General features: G+C 39.6%; 1 protein-coding gene across 3 annotated transcripts in view; it reads left to right on the top strand.

Annotated features, from left to right (window-relative positions):
* Positions 1–8,369: 8,369 nt before the first annotated feature.
* Positions 8,370–27,171, top strand: part of RABGEF1 (RAB guanine nucleotide exchange factor 1) — a 58,852-nt gene continuing 40,050 nt past the window's right edge. For 2 of the 3 annotated variants that reach the window (XM_032430951.1, XM_032430950.1), the window contains exon 1: positions 8,370–8,476. The gene's annotated coding sequence lies outside the window, so the exon portion shown is untranslated. The remainder of the gene's footprint in view (positions 8,477–27,171) is intronic. The other variant, XM_032430949.1, reaches the window with a different exon arrangement.

The following is a 27,171-nucleotide window of genomic DNA, read 5'->3' as shown; positions in this document are numbered from 1 at the left end:
TCCAGAGCCTCCTGCTTGCTAGTTTCCCCCATCAGATTCTGGACTCACTGGGCCTTCACAATCACATGACCTAATTCTTTAAAATAATTCTCTTCCTATATATACAGCATCTATTTTAGAATGTATACATGTATCTCTCTCTTTCCCTTTCTTTCTCTCTGTATATGAATATATATATTCTAGAATAGAATATATGAATATATATTATATATATAGAAAGAGATACACATATATTAGAAAGAGACACACATCCTAAGAGAATATATATCTATATTGAAGTCTAAAGGTAGCATACCACATGTTCCATCACCTTACTATTTTCATTTAACACTATCTTTTGGAGATCTATCCATTTAGAGCTCCACCTCCCCCCCAACTTTAAAATTTGATAGTGCAGTTGACCCTTGAACAATGCAGGGGTTAGGGTCACCAACCCCTTTGGCAGAAAATCCACATGTAAATTTTGACTCCCCCAAAACTTAACTACTAATTGCTTAGTGTTGACTGAAGGCCTTACCAACAATGTAGTCTACATACTTTGTATGTTATATATATATATTATATATATATATATATATAACATACTATATTCTTACAATAAAGTAATCTAGAGAAAAGAAAATATTACAAAAACCGTAAGAAGGAGAAAAAACATTTACAATACTGTTCTGTATTTATCAAAAAAAATCTGGTAGGGTTACAGAAAAGATGGTGTTGGCAGTGCAGGTCTCTGCTCATCAAGTGCAGCCACTACTCTGCCCTATTCCTTGGTATGGCCTATGGAGCCAAGTGCTACAGCTACCTGAAACCTCAAGCAGAAGAGGAAAGGAGGATAGCAGCTAAGGAGAAAAAGAAGCAGGATAAATGGAAACACATTGAGAGAGAACTGGCAGAAGCCCCAGACGACAGCATACTAAAGTGACCCTGCTTTTCTCTGGAACGGTATGGATGAATAAAGTTCTCTGCTGTGTGATGCTCAAAAAAAAAAAAAAAAAAATCTGTGTAAACTACATCAAAATATAAAACTCCTGCACAGCAAAGGACACAACAACAGTTGCCTTTTAAGGCAACCTACTGAATGGGAGAAGATATTTGCAAATGACATATCCAATAAAGGATTAGTATCCAAAATATATAAAGAATTTATACAAATCAACACCCAAAAAACAATCCCAAAAAACAAAAAAAATGGGCAGAAGAAATGAACAGACATTTCTCCAAAGAAGACATCCAAATGGCCAACAGACACATGAAAAGATGCTCAACATCACTCTATACTATTACTATACTCATTATTATATTTTCAGAATACCATGTATAATACATATAACATACAAAATATGTATTAACACCTATTTATGTTATCAGTAAGGCTTCCAGTCAACAGTAAACTTTTAGTAGTTTAGTTTCTGGGGAGTCAAAAGTTATATGCAGATTTTCAACAGTAGGTCAGTACCCCTAACCCTCACATTGTTCAAGGGCCAACTGTAATGGGTTATAACCCACTGAATAAAATAAGAATCCATGAATTTGTGTTGACAGAAATAAGTAATTACATAAAAGAAATAGAAAGTTCTTTTTTTTTTAAGATTTTATTTATTCATTTATTTGAGAGAGAGAGACTGTGCATGAGTGTGAGCAGGGGGATGGGGCAAAGGGAGAGGAACAAACAGACTGGGCACTGAGCGTGGAGCCCTACACGGGGCTGGATCCCATGGCCCCGAGATCACGACCTGAGCCGAAACCAAGAGTTGGATGCTCATCCGACTGAGCCACCAAGGCGCCCTGGAAAGTTCTTAATTACAGTAAAATGTCAGCTAACAAATATAGAGGAAATGATGGGGTTAGAAAAATCTACATTTAGCAACGATCAAAATTATAACTGACTTAGACAAGAATCAAGATTCTAAAATTAATGAATGAACTGTTGAAGAAAAACAGGATCTAACATAGTCTCAAAGTATTTCCCTACAAATAACTAATTACAAAGGTAAAAATAGTAACTTTACAGTGTAGACACCTGAAAGATTCCTCATGAGTCATGTAACCAAAGTCAGCATTAGCCAAAGGGCCCATCCTGAGAAAGCACATTATTTATATGATTTCTCTGTCAAAATGAATAACCTGAATCTAATCATGAGAAAACAATAGACAAACCCAAATTGAAGGACATTCTTTAGACTGACTGTCTTACACTTTTCAAAAATTTCAAGATCATGAAAAACAAAAATGGAAGAACTATTCCAGATTAAAGAATACTAAAGAGACATGACAATTAAATGATCCTGGGTTAGATTTGGAACCAGGAAAAACAATAACTATAAAGGCCATTTTTGGGACAATTGATGAAAACTGAATAAGGGCTGTAGATTAAGCAGTAGGATTTTATCAATGTTAATTTATCAAATGTTAATTTTCCTGATTTTAATGATTCTGCTTTGGTTTTCTAAGAGGATATCTTTCTTCTTAGGAAATACACACTGAAATATGTAGGAGTCAAGAAGCATGATGTCTGCAACTTAGTTGCATTCTTCAGGAAAACTCCTGTGTGTGTGTGTGTGTGTGCGTGTGCATGTGCGTATGTAGGGAGAGAGATTGAACAAATGATAAAGCAAATGGGGCAAATACACAAATTCAAGAAGCTTAAAGAACTCCAAGTGAGATAAATTCAAAGAGATCCACACCAAGAAACATTATCAAACTGTAGGAAGCCAAAGAAAAAGAATCTTGAAAGCAGCAAGAGAGAACAAACTCATCACATAAAAAGGATCCCAATAAGAATATAAACTGATTTCTTATCAGAAACTATGGAGGCCAGAAGGCAGTAGGATGACATATTCGAAGTGTTGAAAGAAAAACCTGTCAATCAAGAATTCTGTATCTGGGGGCGCCTGGGTGGCGCTGTCAGTTAAGCATCTGGCTTTGATTTCGGCTTAGGTTGTGATCTCAGGATTGGGCGATTGAGCCCCTCATTGGGCTCCGTGCTCAGCATGAAGTCTGCTTGAGATTCTCACTCCCTCTCCATCTGCCCCTCCTGCTCATTCTCTCTCTCTCTAAAATAAATTAATTAATTTAAAAAAAGACTATATCTGGCAAAACTCCTCTTCAAGAATGAAGGAGAAATTAAGACATCCCCAGATAAGCAAAAGCTAAGGGAATTTGTTACTGGTAGACCTGCACTGTAAGAAATGCCCAAAGGAGGGGCATCTGGGTGGCTCAGCCGTTAGGCGTCTGCCTTCGGCTCAGATCATGATCCCAGGGTCCTGGGATGGAGCCCCGCGTCGGGCTCCCTGCTCGGCGGGAAGCCTGCTTCTCCCTCTCCCGCTCCCCCTCCTTGTGTTCCTGCTCTCGCTATCTCTCTCTCTGTCAAATAAATAAATAAATAAAATCTTTAAAAAAAAAAAAAAGAAGCACAAACTGAGCCAAAGTTAGCAGAAAGTAGGAAATAAAGATTAGAATGGAGATAAGTGAAATAATGAATAGGATAGGGATGCCTGGGTGGCTCAGTTGGTTACCCATCTGCCTTCAGCTCAGGTCTTGATCCCTGGATTCTGGGATGGAGCCCCGCATCAGGCTCCCTGCTCAGTAGAGAGCCTGTTTCTCCCTCTGCCTGTCGCTCCCCCTACTTGTGCTCTCTCTCTCTCTCTGACAAATAAATAAAATCTTTTTTAAAAAGTAATGAATAGGATAAAAAGAGAATATAGAAAACAAAACCAAAATTTGTTTTTTAAAAAAAATTAGCAAATTGGGGCACCTTGGTGGCTCAGTCGGTTAAGCATCTGCCTTTGGCTCAGGTCATGATCCCAGGGTCCTGGGATGGAGCCCCACGTTGTGCTCCCTGCTCAGTAGGGAGGCTGCTTCTCCCTCTCCCTCTGCCCCTGCCTCTTGCTCAGGCTCTCTCTCTCACTCTCTCTCTCAGCTAAACAAATAAAATCTTAAAAAGAAAAATCAGCAAAGTTGACAAATATTTAGCTAGAATGTCAGAGAAAAAAGAGAAGACTCAAATTGCTAAAATCAGAAATTAAAGAGGGGACATTACTACTGACTTTATATAAAAAGGATTATAAGAGAATACTATGAACATATACACCAACAAATTAACCAAAGGAAATGGACTAATTTTTAGAAACATAAAACCTACCAAGTTTGAATCACAAAGAAATAGAGAATCCAAATAGATCTATAACTAGTGACAAGGTTGAATCAGTAATCAAAAACCCTCCAAGAAAGAAAAGCCTTGGACTTAATGGTTTTGCTGGAGAATTCTACCAAACATTTAAAGAACTAATACCAATCCTTCTCAAACTCTTCCAAAAAATTGAAAGTGAAGGAAATTCTTTCTAACTCATGCTAACTCATTCATTGCCCTGATACTGAACCAGAGAAAGACACTATTGAGAAAAAAAATACAGACCAATATCCCCTATGAATATTGATACAAAAACTCTCAACAAAAGATGAACAAACTGAATTCCACAGCATATGAAAAGGATATATACTGTGGCCAAGTGGGATATGTCCCTAGAATACAAAGATGGTCTTAAGAGAATAAAGGGGGAAAAAACTACCTTATCTTCTCAATTGATACAGAAAAATCTTGTGACACAATTTAACACCCTTTCATGATAAAACACTCAACAAACTAGGAATAGAGTGAAACTAACTCAGTATAAGAAAGCCACATATGAATGAAAAACCCACAGCTAACATTCTATTCAACGGTATAAGACAAAGTGTTGCCACTAAGATCAGGAATAAGACAAAGATGGCTGGGTTTTTTTCCCAATTCTATTCAACATATTATTGGACGTTCTAGCCAGAGCAGCTAGGCAAGAAAAAGAAATAAAACGCATCCAAATTGGAAAGGAAAAAGTAAAATTATTTCTGTTCGAAGATATGATTTTATATGTAGAAAACCCTAGGATTCCACAGGAAAAATTATTAGAATAAATAAATTGAGCAATGTAGTAATACAAAACCAACCCACAGAAATCAGTCACCTCTTTATATACTAACAATGAGCAACCTAAAAGAAATTAAGAAAACAATTCCATTTATAATAGCATCAAAAGGAATAAAATACTTATGAATTAACTTAATCAAGGAGGTAAAAGACTTGTACAATGAAAACTCCAAAACTTTGCTGAAAGAAATAAAGAAGACAAAGAAATGGAAAGAAATCTCATGTAAATTTGGTTGTTTGTTGTTGAGTTTAATTCTCTCTATATTCTGGGTAACAATCCCTTATGAGATAAGTCATTTGCAAATATTTTATCCTGTGAGTTACCTTTGTATTCTGTTGATTGTGGCGTTGATGCACAAAAGTTTTAAAATTTGGTAAGTCCAATTTTTCTATTTTTTCTTTTATTACCCGTGCCTTTGGTATTGCATAAGAAATTATTGTCAAATACAGTGTCATGAATCTTTTCAACTGTGTTTTCTTCTAAATTTTATCTTACATAACTAATGACAAGGTTGAATCAGTAATCAAGTTTGAGTTAATTTTTGTATATGGTGTTAGGTAAGGGTCCAAATTCATTCTTCTGCCTGTAAATTTTATGATATATATTTTTTACAATAAACAAGTTTTAAAAACTATAATACTCTTTCATGATAAAAAAAAAAAAGCCTGTAAACTAAGAGTAGCAGGGAACTTCCTCAACATGATAAAGGCCATATATGAAAAACCCAGAGGTAACATCATACTCAATGGTGAAAGATTGAATGTTTTTCCACTAAGATCAGGAACAAGACAAGGATGCCTGCTTTCACTACTTTTATTAACATGTTTTCATTTCTCTTGGGTAGATTCATCTTATCTGACCTTTCTCTGGAATCTGACTCTTCCCAACAATCCCTTTACTTTCTCTCTTTCCTCTTAGCTTCCACATTACTCCTCTTTTATAGTTTTCCTCTCACTTCTATTTTTTTTTTCACTCTTCTTTTGCTGGCTCTTTTTCTTTTGACTCGCTCCAAGATGAATTTTTTAGCCCTCTTTTATCTTCACTTTTTCCAATGGGACTGATTTTTATAAATTCATATGCAAAAGGGGCACCTGGGTGGCTCAGTCAGTTAAGTGTCTAACTCTTGATTTCAGCTCAGGTCATGAACTCAGGGTTGTGAGATCAAACCCTGGGTTGGGCTTGCTTCAGATTTTCACTGTCCCTCTCTAAATTAATTAATTAATTAAAAAGAAATGAATTAATTAACAAGAAATTCATATGCAAAAATAACACATAAATTAAAATAAAAAATAATACAATGAATATCCATATACCTATCAAGAACTAAACCACTGGGGCACCCGGGTGGCTCAGTCGTTAAGTGTCTGCCTTCAGCTTGGGTCATGATCCCAGGGTCCTGGGATCGAGCCCCGCATCGGGCTCCCTGCTCGACAGGGAGCCTGCTTCTCCCTCTCCCACTCCCCCTGCTTGTGTTCCCTCTCTCGCTGTGTCTCTGTCAAATAAATAAAATCTTTAAAAAAAACAAACAAAACTAAACCACTAAATTCAAAAACTAAAACATTGCTTCCTCAGTTAAATATAGCCTTGGTGCCCCTTTCCAGTAGCCTCCCACCCCACTTTCTCTGAGAGAGAAGGCATATCTGGTAATTTGTCCCACTAACGGCCCCAATGAGTCAGACCTACTAGTGTCCTCACTTTTGCTAGTTCCCTCCCACATTGACCTAGGGGTTAGCCCCTTACTTACTTTGCCCATTACCTTTTGATATGTTCTCCTACTTCCCCCTAATTCACTCTGCTACAGCCAAATAGGTTGGAGGTGTCAAGAGGGCTCTCGCACTTGTTCCCTGTACCTAGAACACCTGCCCCAATATTTGCATACTAGCATGGCTAGCTCCCTCGCCCTTTGTTCAAGTTACTTTCTCAGCCAGGGCTTTCCCCTCAACTCTAACACTGCAGACTTTTAGATTGCACTTTCTATTCCTCTTCCTTGCATTATTATTTTTTTAAATAATAATTATCACCATCTCCTGTACTACTGTAAATAACTTGTTTACTGGCTCCTCCCCTCTCCTCTAGAATGTAAGCTTCTCAGTATTAGGGGAGGGAAAAGAACGTTACCTCTACTTCTTGGTTGAGAAGTAAAAGATTAACAAGAGAAAAACAAATAGAAATTTATTAACACATATACCTCATACATACATAAGAGATACCCAAGGAAAAGACTTAGAATGCCAACTTAAATACTATCTTCAGGTAGACAAAAGAAAGGTGTGTGTTGGGGCTGGGTGGGTAGCTGAAGGACCAGCTATGGGAAGTGACCAGGGAAAGGAAAGTAAACAAGCTTAAGTTTTGCTATGCAGATTTAGGTTAGTGTCTCCTCCATTGATAAGAGTGTCTTGTGATTTAGTAATGCTCTTCTAGGCACAGAGAGGGAGACACCTTTACAAATGGAGATTTCCTTTATAAATGTACATTTCCCTTCCAAAAGGGTATTCTAGTTTGTTTTCAGAGCTTCTCTTGTGTCTACTTTCTCAAATTAACCTTCTGCCAAAGAGGTATGTTTCGGGGTGGCATGTTCTGCTATCCCTCTGCATTTAGGAAGAATTTGAGGAATGAATCAATCTCTATTTTGCAAATAATGAAAAAGACTAATAAATTAGGCAACCTGTCCAAGATCACAGAGGCAGCATTTAGCCAAGATGGGATTCCAATCCAGGTCTCCAAGATACAGTATACTTTTTTCTCTGGTGTGCTGCAATTTATGCCACAGATGGCATCCAGGATACAGAAGCAGCTGCGGCCTCCAACATTCCTGAAAGGGAATCACGAGAACTGGATTCCATTTATGACTCGACCTTAATACTGGCTAACAATTATTTAATTTCGTGGAGCTCAATTATGCTTAGCCGTAAAAACGGCTTTTGGATCAACCACCAATCTCTTAAAGGTCCTTTCATTCGAAAACTAAAAATCTTGATCCGAGAAGGGATAGGATTCATTGTTTTTTTTCAAGCGGCTTCGTTCCCTACGGGCTGGTAACCGTCTACTGGCCCAAGACTTCCCCTCCCCAGCCTTTGCAGCCTCTGGCTCCCTTTCCACGCTGCTACAGCGGCCGAGGGCCCGGTGGCACCGCAGGAAGCAGGCACGGAAAAAGCCAGAGCCCACCGGCTTCTCCGCCAGCTCCTGAAGGCCGCAGGTCAGCACCCTAGGGCTAGCCTGGCGGCCGCCTCCTCCCCCGACACCTCGGCCAACGCAGGTGCCGTCATTCACTCCAGCCTCGGCCTCGCTCCACCCAGAGCGGATTCTGAGGGGAACCCGCAACAACTTCCTCCGCGCGCCTAGGGCCCCGGAAGTGACGTCTGTGCGTGCGTGCCGGGCGCTCGCGGCGCCGGGGGCGGGGCGTGAGAGAGGGAGGGCCGGCAAGAGGGCGGGTTGTGGACTGGCGGAGCGGGGACCCACTCGAGCGACCCGCGGAGAGCGGCGGTCCCGACGCCCGTGGAGCCGCAGACCAGGTACGGAGCAGACGTCCGCGGGCCGAGGCTGGCGCGGCTCTCGGCTGCGGGCGGCGGGGCGGCGGCGCCGTCCGGGCGGGGGCTGCTGGGTCATTCGCCTGTGCCGTCTACCCGGCCGGGGCCGTTGCGCCTCGGTGCTTCCAGCCGCGGTGTGTCCCAACCCCGGGCCCCGCGGCGCGGCCCTGACCGGCCCCAGGCAGTCGCCGGCCGGCTTAATCCTGTCGTGCTCTGCCTGCCCGTTTCGGGCGCTCGTCGCCAAGTTCTGCGCGGCCCGGCCCAACTCCGACGGACAGGCGCTTGTCATTTCCTGGCCCCCTCCTGCCACCCGTCCACCCCTCGCAGGATGGCTTCCCTCCGGCCGGCTTCCTCTTCACTGTCCAGCCCTCGGAGTCTGAGGGGACACCTGTGGTGGCGGCCGGTCGGCTCGTGCCCGGGCCGCTCGGGGGTCCGTCGCGATTGACGGCTCAGACCCAGATCGCAGCCCCGCCTTGGCCGGGGCGCCGGGACTTCACGAACCTGCGTCGGTCTTGCGGAGGGAGGGAAAGGTCCCGGAGCAGGGAGGGTGCAGTGTTTCGTGGCGCGGGGACTGGAAGACTTGTCCTAACTTTCGCCCGGTGGTTGAGGGGGAAGTTGTGGGCCTGGGGTTAGGAGCAGAAGTCCCTGCTTGCGAACTGTCTTGGAGGGGAACAGAGGTGATGCCCATCACGGAAGTTTAGTCAGAGGGAGGGAGGCTCTCAGCCGCTTTAGAGAGTAGGTCACAGACGTCTGGTGGTGCCTCAGCGCCCGTGACCGTGACCAAGCCCTGTGGTTGGGAAATATGTCAGTGGACTCGTTTTGCTCTTGAGATTAGACGTGAAAATTTGTCAGGACGAGTTTACAGCATCACTAGGGGAGTAGTTTTTTGGATGAAAGAGTTTTGGCTGTTTTTGTTTGTTTGTTTTGTTTTGAAATTAAATAATGGTTGTACTTTTTTTTTTTTTTCCTGTAAACCTGGAACTGCCTTTTTTTGTTTGTTTGTTCCCCTGAAGGCAAACGCTTAACCATCTGAGCCACCCAGGCACCCCTGTAACTGCTTCTTAAAAAGCCTGTTAATTAAAATAGTTGTTTGTTTTTTTTAAAGATTTTATTTATTTATTTGACAGAGAGAGACAGCCAGAGAGAGAACACAAGCAGGGGGAGTGGGAGAGAGAAAGGCAGGCTTCCCGCCGAGCAGGGAGCCCGATGCGGGGCTCGATCCCAGGACCCTGGGACCATGACTTGAGCCGAAGGCAGACGCCTAACGACTGAGCCACCCAGGCGCCCCTAAAATAGTTGTAACAAGAAAGCTTGCCGGTCGGGTAAAATTGGATTATATTGTTAATCCAGTTATTTTTAATTTTTTTTTTTTTAGATTTTATTTATTTATTTGAGAGAGAAAGAGAGAGAGAGCACATGAGAGGGGGGAGGGTCAGAGGGAGAAGCAGAGTCCCCGTTGAGCAGGGAGCCCGATGTGGGACTCGATCCAGGGACTCTGGGATCATGACCCGAGCCGAAGGCAGTCGCCCAACCAACTGAGCCACCCAGGCGCCTTTGTTAATCCATTTAATGATAAATAACGTTAACTTTTTTTTTTTAAGATTTTATTTATTTGACACAGAGAGAGACAGTGAGAGAGGGAACACAAGCAGGGGGAGCGGGAGAGGGAGAAGCAGGCTTCCCGCTGAGCGGAGAACCCGATGTAGGACTCGATCCCAGGACCCTGGGATCATGACCTGAGCCGAAGGCAGACGCTTAACGACTGAGCCACCCAGGCGCCCCTAACGTTAACTGTTAAGAGATACTGGTTCTTATGCGGAAGATTAAGACGTGTTCAGGATTTGAAATGTCACTGACCTTTCAAGCAATCATGTTTCTTCTCTCTAGAAGTTATAGAGAGAGGGACAATGAGGGTACTTTTCAACACAACGTCGTAAATAGACCTAAAATAGAGCCCTGAGGAGAGACACTGCAGGGTGTGGAAGGTGAAGAAAGATAATCAGGGAATACTTTTTGGAAGTGTCTTGAAGAATGAGTAACTTTGAAACTAACAAGGTTGGGTGGGAATGTGGAGGTGGGCCGAGTAACAGGAGAATAGGCCAATTAACTCACTGCTGGGAGGGGGTTTTTGCAAAGTAAAAAAGTGCTGGGCAGAGATGCAGGAGCTTCGGCTTTTATCTGGTGATGACAAAACCAAAGAAGGGTCTCTGCATGATTAAAATGGAATTTTATGAACTTACGCACTGGCTGCTATTTTGCTGAGGAAGACTGTGTGTGTGCTCATTAAATGTTTGAATTGAGTTGTACGCTCATTTACTAGTTGTTTCATTGTGTAAAAAGTGTCTGACCCTGCTAATTTGTAAGCTTCTATAAACAGGAATTCTGCTTTTATCTGTTTGCATACTCAGTCCAAGTTGGGCATTCACAAGTGTTCCATGAGTACTTGTTAACTTAATGAGAATTCATTGATTCATTGATTTCTGATGTTGGTTTTCAGTGGGAAGAAAAAAACTCTGTCAGTACTTATTTTAATATCTACTTATAGAAGAACTAAGATCTTGTTTCATTTACTTGTGTCAGTCTTTGGCTAGAGGCATAGAATTTCAGTCTTGACTATGAGTTTAATGTGTTTTTATTGGTTGCATAGTAAAACATCTGTAGCAGAAATGACTCATCCCTAAAACGTGGAAGATACCTGTGTAACACACCTGTCTATTCTGTGACTCAGAATAGAAATGCTGTTAAGTGGCTTCTTAACCCATAAATAAAGTTATCACACCAGAAACAAAAGTTTCGCAATAGAAGTCAAAACATTTTGAAAGTCTTATTAAATGCTTATTTCTATCATAAAGCATTGTAGAGACATTATGTGTGTTTCATATGACTGGAATGCCTGGAAATAATTCAGAGTATTGTTGAATAAACACTTAGGAGAAACAACAGTGGACTTACCTTCAGCCCACTTGATATTATATAACATATTTTGTTTGATATTTGGATAAAGCTCCTAAAATGCTTTAAGAAAAAGCTGTACCTTTATGGTGCTGCTTTCAAGTTGGAGTGTGAGATTCCTGTGTTTGATGAAGTTCCTGTCAGTGGGGTAGAAATTGTAATTTTTATTACAAAGTAGAACATTTTTTTCATGTTTCTGGTAGCATAGCTTATTTGTTTATGGTCACCAGGAGGGTGAAGCACTAATTATAATCCATTAATTAAATAAATATGTAGTTAAAAGTCCTAAGTTATGATCAGAGTATGAGTTCATGAATGCGTTAGATTGTACACGCTAAATTGTTAAGCTTTTTATTTTCCTCAAATGATATCAAGGAACTTGCTGAAATCCCTGAGGCAAGAATGTAGCAAAATCCTTAAAGCAGGAATGTAGCAAGAACCTTTGGGGCTCTAAATTCTGTGTTGTTTCACCTTAAGGTGTGGTTGGCAGCATCCTCTATGCTAGGCAGAGGCCAGCTCAGAAGGAGTTGTACAGAAATCAGTTTTGAAGATAGTCTCTTCAATTCCCATTCAGAATAAATAATTGTAATTGCATTTATGGTGATTTGGTCTGTATTTTAAAATTAAAAATGACTTTTGGGTGATTTTTACATGGGATATATTTATAGTTTTCTATGTGCTCCAAAGTTAAAAATACATCATGAAAGTTTTATTTTTGTAGTTCCTGTTGTTAGAATTTCCTAATTTTAGACACAGTATTTGCAAAAGCACTTTCTTTTTTCTTTTGGAGCACAAAAAAGGTAATGCCTTTACAAGTTGAACTCCTAAAATACTTATTAATGGAAGAAAGTATCTTACTGTGTTATAATGTTTAAGTGGAGCATGTCCTTTACTTATGTCACATCTTGTTCCAGAAAGGATTCATAATGGCTTACAAAGATACAGCATGTTATTGAGAACATACAGAAATAAAGGGGTGATGAATTTAGCACTGAGGGAGAAAAATTATGGTGAAAACACATCTGTAAGATCCTCATTAAGATGGAATGAGATCTGTACACAAAGTACTTAGACTGAAGTCTTAAATATTTGTTAGAAGGCCACAAATTTGACTGCTTTTTATTAGCCAGTTCAGAGAGAAATATAATCAGTTGCATAGTTCAGTGACCATAAGAAAAAAGACCAATTTCTCTTTTGGATTCTGAGACTCCTTGTATTGACAAACTCCTCAACTACATTGTTAAGTAAATAACAGCATGCATCTCAAAGGACTGTGTTGTGTTTTGTTTTTTAGTTAAAAGTCTTCGTCACCTCATTGTGTAGGTTGATGACAGAACATGGAAACGTAATTCAGTAAAAGCAGTTCTGGTGCTGGCAAAATAATGTGATCTAAGTACTTAGATTTCTACGCTAATTTAACTTAAGGATCTGTTTTAGATTATCTAGATAAGTAGATGGGGATTGTACATTCTTCAGGTTACCTTCCATAAATATTTTCTCAGTGGAGCTTTTTGTTACAGTTATCAGCAGTGGGGTGAGTTTGTGCTTCCTGACAAGTTCCTCGAGTACATCTATTTTTTATGTTGTTGTTTTATATTGTTTAATCACAGAGCCATATTTTTGGCAGGCATGCTTTATTTTCATGGGGATTATGAGAATGGAGGAGTCTGACAAGGACAAGTACTTAAATGTAAATCACCTTACCTCCATATAGAGATGGTCTTAGGGAATAACAACAAAAGACCTAACATTCATTTCCAGAAGTAGGTTGAGGCTGTTAGCTGCAGCACAGAGAACGTTGGCTTGAAAAGTCCAGGCATATAATTTATTTTTTCAAGACGGGAACAGATCCATTCATCTTAGATGGAGTGTCTAGAAAATTAATATATTTGTATTTTGCTTAAGCTAAAAAGCTGCCTGTTTAATAATAGTTCAGATTTATCAAGTGCTAGCATGGGCCAGGCACTGTGTGAGTAATAAGTCCTTCACATGTGTGATCTCAATGTTGTCCTTTCCCTTCACCCTTCTTAAAGATATAAAGAAACGTGGTTCAACAAAAGTTGTTTCAGGTCATACAAGAGGTGATGGAGATTTGAACTCTGGTAGTCTGACCGAATCAGTGGTCTGCACCAACCATGACTTTATAATACCTGCAGCAGACTAGACTGTGAGCTCACTAGGTGAGACCAGACATATACACTTAACAGAGGTAGGCACATTGGCAAGTGTTGGAACCCACCATTACAAAAGGGAAAGGGCCTTGAATAGTTTGGGATCTTCCTATCCAGATAATGGTCAGGGAGCTACAACTTTAAGGCATTTGGCCATAGTCTGTAAAGCTGGGGTGGGGGGAAAGTCTTCTAAGCATTCATCAGGATCGGCAAAGTGGGGATATTATTTCATGTGTTTGCATTTAAAATGCATATATTTTTTCTTTCTATTTGCTCTGAATTTGTCTTGAGATCAGGAAAGCCACAATAATATTTATAAAGATAGTGCACCATTCTAGAAAAAGAGGTTGATATTCATATTTTAGAGTAAACTTTAGCTGGTGGTCTCACTGCTGTTTTTTTTGTTTTTTTTAAAGATTTTATTTATTTATTTGACAGAGAGAGAGAAAGTGCACAAGCAGGGGGAGCAGCCAAGGGAGAGGGAGAAGCAGATTCCCCACTGAGCAGGACCCTGGGATCATGACCTGAGCCGAAGGCAGACACTTAACTGACTGAGCCACCCAGGTGCCCCAACACTGCTGTGATTTGGGATGAATTTAGGTTATACTTTTGTTGTAATGCCATTGCAAGGTGTATGTGTTCTTAAATCTCATTCTGTTTCGTTAGGAATTGTATTGCAGTAAAGTTGTACAGATAAGTAAACCATTATTTATTGTGCATTTTCTTTTATTTGAGAGAGAGACTGAGATAGAGAGAGCATGAGAGGGGGGAGGGTCAGAGGGAGAAGCAGACTCCCTGCTGAGCAGGGAGCCCGATGTGGGACTCAATCCCAGGACTCCAGGATCATGACCTGAGCCGAAGGCAGTCGCTTAACCAACTGAGCCACCCAGGCGCCCCTATTGTGCATTTTCATATGCAGCTATTTCAGGTAATTCCAAATTTTTTTTTGAAGTATTATAATATAGTTCCTACAGTATATTGTAAATTGTGACCTAGTCTATGAAACTGCAGAATAGAGAACATCCTTATTCATCTTTAATCAGTAAACAATAGGTGGAACTGTTGTTGCCTAAATGTAGTTATGTAACTTAGTGGTTCCTTAATTGCATTTCCATAGAGCTTTTGACATTGTTTTTTTAAACCTGTTCCTGAAAAATGACTTGGGCTAGTGACCACAGTTTTGAATAGGATATTACAAGAAGAATGCAAATAAAAAATGTGAAAACAAAAAACAGAACTGTAGGCTGATGAAATAAAATGGCTAAAATCCATTGTAATTAGTGTCTCAGGAAGTAATATGCTTGGCTTCTACTTAGCAAGTTGGATGATATCTTTATTTGTATAAATTAATTAGCCATTCCAAGTGTGGTAAGTGTAGATTTTATTTGGGGTTTCAAATGTTGTATAGTGATGGGTGGACACATCTTAAGTATCATTTATGAGGAATAATCAGATGGCAAAGTGTTTTCACCCATATGCTAACCGCTCAGTATTTAAGTTCTTTGAATATCAACTGTGTGTAAACACTGCTTTCTCCCAAAAGCCTACTTTTGTTCTTGGACATATCTGCGAACAAGAGGTTATAGGCTATTTCTTTCAAGAACAACTTTCCAATCCCTGTATGGACCACCAAAAAAGAAAGAAAAAATAAGAACTTTTGCTTTTTTAGTACTTTGGTCTAGTAGAATAAGTAAATTAGAAAATAAAAATCTCAACTTATTATTTTATTTAAAATAGTGCTTGAGAAGTAAGCTGAGATTCTTCTGAAGTTTAAAGTTCTTAGATTCTAACAGAAAAACTGATCAGGAGGTCAGTTCTAGGCCTAACCAATTCCAGCCCCAAACACAACCACTAATGGTTATGATGGTGAGTCTGCCCTTTAGGTAAGTGTAATGCAAAGATGTCAGTCTCATTCTTCAGTCAAAGCTCGAGCTATATTTGGAAAAGGAGAACCCAGGTACTTTTTTAAAGTTTTGTTTTTTCTTTTTCTGAGGGTTTAATTTCAGGAAATCTAGTTTTTATAGTTATGAATTTTAGTGACTTTATCAAACTACCCAGTCTAGTAAACACTGTATTACCCCAGAATATCTTCTGATCTTTATTAAGTTTCTGTTTTCTAAAATGGTCTTATCTTTTTTTTGTGATTAAAAAATTATTTACTATTTTATATAAGCATCTCAGAATTCCCATAAGGTATATGTGTGAGTTTTATTGTATTGCAAAAAAGTCTGGTATTTATGCTCTATGCTGTTGTAGAGTTCTACCCTTTGAGCTGCCATAGATTTTCTAAATAGAATTGGTTGCAGCCAGTGCTTTGCATTGGCCTTCAAAGGCCATTCGTAAAAGTATTCTTCTTAGCTCCCGGTGATTACTGATTTCTACCTACGTGGCTCACATTAGAATTTTCTTGGTGGATTAACACTGTTATCCTTTAATCATTGGTAATACTTTTTGCCTTAAAGTCTACCTACTAGAGCGTTACTAGCTTTCTTTAGATAAATGTTGCACGCTGTATCTTTTTCCATCCCTATATTTTCATTTTTTTTAGTCCTAGCATCATGATGTTGAATTTAGTTTTTTTCTTTAGTATAAATTTTAGTTTTTAAATTAGAATATTTAGTCCATTTTCATGTAATGCGATTGTCACTATATTTGGTGTTAGATCTACCATCTTTTGATAAGTTTTATTTTTGACTCACCAGTTTTGTTCCTTTTTCCTTTTTTCTTGCCTTCTCTTGGATTATTATTCAGTTAGTATTTAATATTTTCCCTGTAGTAATTGCCTAGTTACACATTCTTTTACTATCCTTTTTGTGATTATTACTGTCAGTTAATACATACACCCTTGACTTGCTGCAGTCTAATACAAATTATAACTTTCATCACTTCTCCAGTAATGCTGGAACTTTAGTTACTAACTCATTTTGTCTTTTTCCTGCCTTGTTGCATTACTCTTTTACTCATTTATTCTACCTATTATTTTAACACCTGTAAGAAATTATTGTTTTTTTGTAATCAGTATTTATGTGTATTTACTTACATATTTACTGTTGCCATTGCTTTTCGACCCTTCCTGTATTTCTTTGTTTCTTTTTGGAATAGACTGATTTTTCTTTCCATCTGAAGAGTTCCCTCTCCTATTTCTTCTAATGCAAGTGGGCCCATAATGAATTCTTTATAATTTTTTTTTTTTTAATTTTTAGAGAGAGAGTGCACATGAGTGGTGGTGGTGGGGAGTGTGGAGAGGGGCAGAGGGAGAGAGAGAATCCCAAACAGGCTCAATGTGGAGCCTGACATTGGGCGTGATCTCATGACCCTGAGATCATGACCTGAGCCTAAATCTAGAGTAAGACGCTTAACTGACTGAGCCACCCAGGCACCCCTATTCTGCCTTTATTTTTAAAGGGAATAGTTATTAAGCACCTCATTCTAGGTGGGCATTTTTTTTTTCAGCATTTTCAAGAGGTCATTCTATTGTCTTATGGTTTTTATGATTTCTTTTGAAAATTCAGCTGTTAGTTTTATTGTTGCACCTATGAAAGTAATGTGCTTCTTTTCCACTAGCTACTTTTAAAAGTTTCTCTTTGTTTTTGATTATCAACAGTTAAGTATGCTGTCTCTGTGTGTGTGTGTTTTCTGCTTTGGGGTTCACAGAGTTTCATGGATTTATGGGTTGTCTTTTTATCAATTTTGAAAATTTCATAAATATTGGTTCTTACTCATTCTTTTCTTTTGAGGGACACCAGTTACATACTCCATAGACTTTTCCACAATGTCCCTGATTCTCTTTACACTTTTTTTTTTTCCTGTATTTCCTATTAGTTTTTCCTTCTGCTTCAGTGTGGATGTATTTTATTGACTGGTTCCAGTTTCTAATCCTCTCTTCTGTTAGGTCTGGTCTGCTGTTAAATCTACCCTTTGAATTCTTAATTTTAGTTATTATACTTTTCAGATCTAGCATTTCAGTTCGATTCTTATGATTACAATTCTCAGTTAAAATTCTTCATTTTTAAAATGTTCTTTCCCGGGGCGCCTGGGTGGCTCAGTCGGTTAAGCGTCTGCCTTCGGCTCAGGTCATGATCCCAGGGTCCTGGGATCGAGTCCCACATCAGGCTCCTGGCTCAGTGAGGAGCCTGCTTCTCCCTCTCCCTCTGCCTCTCTCCCTGCTCATGCTCTCTTTCTGTCTCTGTATCTCTGTGCCTCAAATGAATAAATAAAATCTTTAAAAAAATAATAAAATAAAATGTTCTTTCCCCTTTTCTCACCTATTTTTATTTACTTTTTACCTATTTTTTTAAAATAGGGAATTTAAATAACTGTCATTATTATTAAAAGTCTTTCTGTTAGCGTCATTGGATCATCTGAGCATCTTTTTCTATTGTCTGTTTTTTTCTTTTTGGTTTTTAATTATGTAAATGCTGGGTGTTGTGAATAAAATGAAGCTCCAGATGATACTCTTCTTTTTCAGAGAGGAAATCTCTCCTCCCTTTTGAGTAGGGGCTTATCAACTAATCCTATTAGGGACTGAGCTAATGGTTGAGGTTGTGTTGCTGGGTTGATAAGACGGTTTTCCTCTGGTTTACCTTTACTGCTATCAAGTAGTCATCCCGGGCTTCAAACTGATAGTATAGATTCACAGGGGTGTCTTCCCCTGGTGGCTTCTATACTGTAATCTTTGTTTCTTGAGAATAGTGAGATTACTGAAAATTCCACTTTTTTTTTAAACGATTTTATTTATCTATTTGAGAGAGAGAGCACTTGTGCACAAGCAGTGAGGGAGGGGCAAAGGGAGAGGGAGAAGCAGACTCCCTGCTGAGCAGGGAGCCTGACCCCCTGGTGCTCTATCCCAGGACCCTGGGATCATGACCTGAGCCAAAGGCAGATGCTTAACTGACTAAGCCACCCAGCCCCCCACTTTTTTTTTTTTTTTTAAGATTTTATTCTTAAGTAATCTCCACACCCAACATGGGGGTTAAATTTACAACCCCGAGATCAAGAGTCTCATCTCCACCGACTGAGCCAGCCAGGCACCCCTGAAAATTCCGCTCTAGATTTTCAGGTTTTCAGTTTTGTTTTGAAGCCCTCTCTTTGCAGCTGCAAAATTTGGTAAATGTCCTCAGGGGAAAACCAGCCTTATGTTAAACCCAGCTGTCTTTGACTCTCTTTCACTGCGATATTGGCTCCTTGAGTCTTGCCTTTCCTCTTTTCCAAAAGCTCCTGTGGTTCTTCTGCCTAAAGTCTGGATTCTCATCCTTTTGCCCCAGAATCAACAAATACACTTGGGGCAAAAGTGACTGCAGAATGTCACTTTGTTTCTCTACAGTTCCCCTCTTTTTCCAGAATCCAGGGGCGTCTAGATTGCTTCAGATTTTGTGATGCCTTTAAATATTGATTTTAAAAATGTATCTAGCTTTCCTTGTTCTCAGCAGGAGTGTTGGTCTGCCACAAACTACTCCATTGTATTTAGAAAAGAAAGTCTCCTACCAGTAATGAATTCATGAGAAGAAATTAGTCTTTTAATAATTGTTGTGCTTACTTTATTTTATTTTTTAAGATTTTGTTTATTTATTTGACAGAGAGAGCCAGAGAGCACAAGCGGAGGGAATGGCAGAGGGAGAGGGAGAAGCAGACTCTGCACTTAGCAGGGAGCCCGATGCGGGGCTCCATCCCAGGCCTCTGGGATCATGACCTGAGCCGAAGGCAGATGCTTAACCATCTGAGCCACCCAGGCGCCCCTGTGCTTACTTTATAGCTGTAGTTCTCAAAGAGTAGTCCTTAGCCACATCATCTGGGAACTTGTTAGGAATGTAGATTTGCAGGCCCTGCCCCTGACCTCCTGAATCAGAAACTCTGGGTTGGGACCCAATGCTCTGTGCTTTAATAAGTCCTCCATGTGATACTAATGCATGCTAAAATTTGAGAACAACTGCTGCGTAAGTTAGTTGTTTTGCTATTTAAATTCTACTTCTACCTTCATTGGGCCCTGGAGAGTGTATATGGGGAAAAAAATGAAAGAAAATGGACTGTGTAGGTACTTTGTTAGTCTTCTGAATAAATAATTTAATAAATTTAGGAAATGTATATTGATTACTCACTCTGTTCCTAATACTGCCATGTGCCTGTGAACATGGAATGGACATGTAAGCAAGCTTTTATAATAGAGTGTATTACAATAGCTGTATTTATAAAATGCTCTAAGAACCAGAGAGATAGAATTATTCTTAATTCTATCAATGGGAAAAGGGGAGTCAGATGTTATTTGAATGGGGTGAAATTTGAAGGTAGACTAACAGGAGAGTTTTCAAGGCTTGTTCATAAGTAAAGTGACCATGTAATTTATTATGCAGAGCAGGTCATTTTTGAGAACCAAAGGGGTGTCTTTATGCTAGGATAGCAGACATAAACCAGACTGTTCTCATGAACTAGGATGTGTGATTACCCAGTGTATAAAGAGCAAGTGATACTGTGAACCCACAGTTCTATGTTAACTTGTGGAAAACTCATTTCTTTCAATTATTTGTTTACAATTACAGTTTACAATTCTTACTGGTTTTATAGTTTCCTAGGACTCCTCTAAACAAACTAGCACAACCTGGGTGGCTTAAAGAGACACAAATTTATCCTTTCATAGTTCTGGAGGGTAGAAATCTGAAATCAAGGTGTCAGCAGGGCCATGTTCTCTCTGAAGGCTGTAGGGAAGATGATTGCTGGCTGTCCTTGTAGTTCCTTGGCTTGCAGCCACATCATTCTGATTTCCACCTCTGGCCAGATAGCTTCTGTGTCATTATATCTCTGTGTCTCTCAGGGCCTTTTTATAAGGACGCCAGTTACTGGATTTAGGGCCCACCCTAATCCAGTATGACCTCTTTCTATAATTACATCTGCCTAGAGCTTATTTCCAAATCAGGTTTCATTCACAGTATTGAGTTCAGCCTGTCTTTTGGGGGGCCGCAGTTCAACCCACAACAGATGGTATGGTTTTTATTTTATTCTATTTTAAGGTTTTATTTATTTGAGAGAGAGAGCTAGATAGCGAGAGAGAGCATGAGCGGAGAAGGGCAGAGGGAGGAGGAGGAGAGGGAAACTCTGCGCTGAGCAGGGAGTCCGACTTGGGGCTTGATCTCAGGACTCTGGGAACATGACCTGAGCCGAAGGCAGATGTTTAACCAACTGAGCCACCCAGGTGCCCCTAGATGGTATGGTTTTAGCAACTTTTGAAAGTTTCTGCAATTTAATGGGATTACATTTTTATTACACAACAATATACTTCTCAGAGGCTTAAAACATAATACAAATATGTATTTCATTGAGCCATCTAACAAATCTGAATAAATACATTTTTAACCAGGCAGTTGCTTTTTGTATTTCTCATATCTCAAGATGTGTGTGTGTATCACTTTGCCCAACCACAGCTGGGTGAGGCTAAGGGTGAAATGGCTGCAGCAAAGCTAAAACTAAGGTGTAACTTTGAGAAAAAGCAACGCTGTTAATGGTTGAAACCACATTATGTACTGCAGTTTGTTGCTAGTGTAAGTGGAGTTAAGAGAGAGAATATTTGGTCATTTACTTACCGAAGAAACTGACCAGTTGGGGAATTGGCTGCTTCCCTGGAAGAGAGGATAGAGCCGTGGTAGGAAGTAGACCAGAGCAGCCAGTTTATTTTTTGCGTGCAAGTTTGAGTTGTTAGCCTGGGAAATGGCATGCTCAGATCGGAGTCATAATTTTACTTATCTGGAGAGGGTGCAGCTTAATACAGTAGAAGATTGTTGTCAAGAACTCACTCTGTAAGAATGCTGCTCTGCTGGCTCTGCTCATTCCAGCAGCACAAACTCGACATTATATTCCATGGGTTTGATTACGAGTGGAATTATTTGGGCAGGCTAGTGTTTGGATACTTTGTTTTGTTATATTTAACATTGGAACTCTGCCACTGATTCTCAGTGTGATATATTTTTTTTAAAGATTTATTCATTCATTTGAGAGAGAGAGAGAGCGCGTGAGCCCAGGCGGGGGAGGGGCAGAGGGAGATGGAGAGAGAATCTCAAGCAGACGCCCCGCTGAGCCTGAGGCAGGGCTCGATCTCCCGACCCTGAGATCCTGACCCGAGCCAAAATGAAGAGTCTGATGCTCTGCCGACTGAGCCACCCAGGCACCCCCTCAGTGTGATATTTACATTCATTTTGGAAGCAATGTATTTAATAATGTAAAAGTCAGTGAAATTTGGATATAGATTTTAAATACTGTCTTTGATTAAAGCAATGGTGTCTTCATAATATAAAGTCAGGGACTAAAAGATAACATAAAAAGAGTACCTATAAAAAGAAAAAAGATTATATGTCAACTATGCTTCAACTAAAAAAAGATGACGTAGAAAAACAAGCAAAGAACATGAATAGTTAAATTCTTCAAAGAAGATATGCTCATGGCCAGTAAATATGTATTAAAGATGTTTAATCTTAAGGACATGCATATTAAAACAATAAATGATTTTTTTTTGGCCTTTCAGATTGGCAAAATAAAGGCTAATGATGCCTGTTGATGAGTTTGTGGGAAAGTAGATTCTATCAACACCGTAGGTGGGAATGTAGATGGATACAACCATTTTGTGAAGCCAGTTGGTAGTATATATCAAAATTTAAAATGCACAAACCCTTTGACATTCCGTTTCTGTTTCTAGGAAGCTATTCCCATTTTATGATTGGTCTACTCATATCCTTATCCTGCATATCAGAGATTTATAATTTCTTTTCATTAGTATAATTTCTAAATATGATAAACTACTTCATTGTCCTGTTAAAGTATTTGCCTTTCTTTTTCTAAGTAGGCCTTTTAAAAACTAGATAGAAGTTTCAGTTTATATTTAAATCTGTTTCTTTTTAAATTTGCCTTCAGTTTTTAAGCTTAAATAGCCCTCAGTACTTTAAAAGTTTCATAAATAATTTTAGTTCTTTGTATTTTTCCATTTGTCTTTTAAAAATTTTAACTCTTGGGGCACCTGGGTGGCTTAGTTGTTAAGCGTCCGCCTTCGGCTCAGGTCATGATCCCTGCGTCCTGGGATTGAGCCCCACCATGGGGCTCCTTGCTCAGTGGGGAGCCTGCTTCTCCCTCTCCCACTCCCCCGCTTGTGTTCCCTCTTTTGCTGTGTCTCTCTCTGTCAAATAAATAAAACCTTAAAAAAATTTTCTTAACTCTTTTAAGATACCTGCAATTAATTTGGGAGGGTACCAGGTTGCTGACCAGTTACTCCAGCATTGCTCTCCCCTTCTCCTCCTTCCACTACTACTAAGGGTTTTTTTTTTTAAGATTTTTGTATTATTTATTTATTTGACACAGAGAGCGAGCGAGCGAGGAGGGGGAGCAGGAGAGGGAGAAGCGGGTTCCCAATGAGCAGGGAGCCCGATGCGGGGCTCAATCCTAGGACCCTGGGATCATGACCTGAGCCGCAGGCAGACGCTTAACCGACTGAGCCACCCAGGCGCCCCAGTTGTTTTATGTATTATATTAGCATTCATTTTGGAGTCAACCTGTTCTGTATCCATTTGCCAGTTCTGTTGCTAAGTTCACCCTATTTTAACAAGTTTGTTTAAAAAAAATTAAAATTCAGGGATACCTGGGTGGCTCAGTCAGTTGGGCCTGTGTCTTCGGCTCGGGTCGTGATCCCCGGGGTCCTGGGATTGAGTCCCTCTTCGGGCTTCTTGCTCTGTGGAGTCTCCCTCAGCTTGTGCTCGCTCTCTGACAAATAAGTAAATAAAATCTTTTAAAAATTTTATTTAAAAAATTAAAATTCAATAACTTAATTTAGAAAACTAAAAAAATCTTGCCTATTTATTATTGCTGAGAAAATAAGGAAAACTTGTCAAGTTCAAAAAAGTTTTTTGTAATTTTATTGTCATTTGTACTAAACTTGAAATTTTTGAAACATTTGCCATTTATGTGTTTAATTTTCTCAGTAAAAATTGGCGTGTCTTACCAACTATTTCAGCCTTCTTTGTTTCTCAGTTTTTATTGTAAACCATATGATTTTCCTATTACAATATTTCCTAGGTGGTTTTACATTTTGATACTATTGTGAATGAGATCTCTTTTTATATTTTCTATCTTGTTATTGTTAGGCTATTTTAAGAGTTCCATAGATTTCATGTATACCTATTTAGCTTGTTCCACATAAACATAAATTCTTTTATGTAATTTTAAAATTGTTTCTTCATTTTTCATAGTGTTCTCATTTCTTCTTTCAGGCCTTCTAGATACATAATTATATCTCCCATACTACACAGCAAGCACCATGAGGACTGAAACTTTACTTTTACTTTTATAAAGTACCTGTCATATAATGTATATCAGTGTATAAATATTTGCTAAGTAAATGAGTGATAAGTAGAGAAAGCACTACAAGAATATAGTGACTTGGGTGATGTTTTTATTTTCTTTGTACTTTATTTTCTTCTTCTCTATATATATCAGGTTTTTTAGAGTAAGCATCTTATATTTCTGTAAGTGGAGAAAAGCAAATTTAAGGGAAAAAAAACCTTACCTGTAAGTTTTATTTCTTAACTGAGGTCAAAGGACATTTTATCATTTTAGTAGAGTTGATTGAATGTTTCCTATAAATCGCAGCCTTGAGGAGTGCTCTATGAGGACATGACGTTGAACCCAAGAATAGGAAGCAGGATTCTCATAAGGAAAATAGTGGGAAGCTCTGCAAATTCCACAAAATTTTTTGTTTACCACCACCATAGTCAAGATACAGAATTATTCTGTATCTCCCTCATGCCACCCCTTTATAATCATACTCTATGTTGGTATTCCCCAAGACTGCCCCCAGGTTTGGTAATTTGATAGAAGGACTCATAGGACTCCTGTACTCCTGGCTATGTTTTATACCTAGTGAAAGGATACAAAGCAGGATCAATAAAGGAAAATGTGCATTGAACAGAGTTTAGAGGATACCAGGCATAAGCTTCCAAGAATCTAATCCCAGTGGAGTTAAACAGGGTGTGTTTAATCCCCCACCAACAAATTGTGGCAACATATGTGAGGTATTTTCTGTTCGGGAAACTCACTTAAGCCTGAATTCCAGGGTTTTTGTTGAAGGTTGGTCAGACAGGCACAACTACGTAGTTCTTCATGACTGACCACAGTTAATCCAACTCCGGACCCCCAGAAAGAAAGCGGGTGTTCACCATACATCACACTATTTGCACGAACGGTCTAAACAAGTTTGTATAGTGTGGCTTGAAGCTCCAAGAGTACAAAACACAAGGACACTTCCAAGACCTCCATTCCCAGAAGCTGACCAAGAGCCAGTCACATACTAAGCAGGCCCTTCTGAGAATGTGTATGATTTTTTAGCAATTGATCCTACTTGGTTAACTCTTTCCCTACCCTCCCTTGTTAGAGTTAGATAGAGATAAATAATGCTGAGCCAGTGTGGAGGTGAGGGTTGGGGAGGTTGGGGAGGTACTACTTTGGATAGAATGGCCCGGGAAGGCCTTTCTGGAAGTGTGACATGAAAGCTGAGGCCTTCATGATGAGAGAGTAGTCACTATGCAAACAGCAGGGCGCACAGCATTCTAGGCATTGGAACATAAGTGCAAAGGCCCCAAAAAAGACAAATGGGAAGGAGGCCTGTGTTCGTTTTCTGTTGTTGCTATAACATATTGCCACAAATTTAGCAGCTTGAAAGAACATTTATTGTCCCAAAGTTCTGTAAGTCAGAACTCTTGGCTAGCTCAAGTTGGGTACTCTGTTAAGGATCTCAGGAGGTCAGAATTAAGAATCAGCCAGCCTAGGCTCTTATCTAGAGGCTGTGGGAGAAATCTGCTTCCAGACATACTCATGCTGGCAGAATTAAGTTCCATGTGGTTATAGCACTGAGGTCTTCATTTCTTTGCTGGCTGTGAGCCAGGGGTCATTGTCTGCTTCTAGAAGCCACCCATATTCCTTGGATTATAGTCTGTCCACCTTCAAAGCTGATAGTTCTTTGAATCTGACTTCCCATTCTGCCCTCTTTCTGATTTTTACAGGCATACCTTGTTTTATTGTACTTTGTTTTATTGAGTTTCACAAATACTGCATTTTTGTAAATTGAAGGTTTGTAAGGCAACTCTGCATTGAACAAATCTGTTGGCACCATTTTTCCAACAGCATTTGCTCACTTTGTGTTTCTGTGTTACAAGATCTGGTAATTCTTGTAATATTTCAAATGTTTTCATTATTATTTGTTACGGTATCTGTGATCAGTGATTACAACTCGCTGAAAGCTCAGATGGTTAGCAGTTTTTAGCAATAAAGTATTTTTTTTTAGCAATAAAGATATCTTTAATTTAAAGTGTGTACTTTTTTTTTTAGATATAATACTATTAAACACTTTTAGACTATAGTATAGTGTAAACCTAATGTTTATGTGCACTGGGAAACCAAAACATTTATTTGACTCACTTTATTGTGACGTTTGCTTTATTGTGGTTGTCTGGGACCCAGCCTTCAAGATCTCCAAGATATGCCTGTATTTTATTTATTCATTCATTCATTCATTCATTTATTATTTAAAAAAAGATTTTTTTTTTTTTTAAAGATTTTATTTATTTGACAGAGAGAGATATAGCGAGAGCAGGAACACAAACAGGGGGAGTGGGAGTGGGAGAAGCAGGCTTCCCGCCGAGCAGGGAGCCCAATGTGGGACTCAATCCCAGGACCCTGGGATCATGACCTGAGCCGGAGGCAGACACTTAACGACTGAGCCACCCAGGCGCCCCTTAAAAAAAGATTTTATTTATTCATTTTTGAGAGAGAGACAGAGCACAAGCAGGGGGTGGGGCCGAAGAAGAGGGAGAAGCAGATGCCCCCCTGAGCTGGGAGCTCGACATGGGGCTCTGTCCCAGGATCTGGAGATCGTGACCTGAGCCAAAGACAGACACTTAACCATTTGAGCCACCCAGGTGCCCCTATACCTGTATTTTAAAAACAACTTTATTGAGGTATGTCACTCACATATAGAGCTCAGCTATTTAAAGTAAAGTTCAGGCAATTCAGTGGCAACCATCATGACAGCCAACTTCAGAATATTTTCATCATCTCAAAAAGAAACCTCATACTCTTTAGCTATCTCCTTTATTCCCATCCTCTCCCCCTTAGTCCTAAGCAACTGTTAATCTGCTCTCTGTCTGTAGATTTACCTGTTCTGGACGTTCACATGAAGGGGATCCTATAATATGTGGTCTTTTATCACTGGCTTCTTTCACTTAGCATAATGTTTTCAAGGTTGATCTTGTTGTGGCGTATATCGGTACTTAATTCCTTTTTATGACCAAGTAATACCCCATTGTATGGATATACTGCAGTTTGTTTATCCATTTATCAGTTGAAGGACATTTGGGCTGTTTCCACCTTTTGGCTATTGTGGATAATGTTGTTATAAACATTTGTTACAGGGGCGCCGGGGTGGCTCAGTCATTGAGCGTCTGCCTTCAGCTCCGGTCATGATCCCGGGGTCCTGGGATCGAGCCCCACGTTGGGCTCCCTGTTTGGCAGGGAGTCTGCTTCTCCCCCCCCCCC

The sequence above is a fragment of the Phoca vitulina genome, unplaced genomic scaffold, assembly GCF_004348235.1.
Source record: "Phoca vitulina isolate PV1807 unplaced genomic scaffold, GSC_HSeal_1.0 scaffold45, whole genome shotgun sequence".
NCBI lineage: Eukaryota > Metazoa > Chordata > Mammalia > Carnivora > Phocidae > Phoca > Phoca vitulina.
The sequence above is the reverse complement of the archived record's forward strand: the minus strand, read 5'-3'. Positions and strand labels throughout refer to the sequence as shown.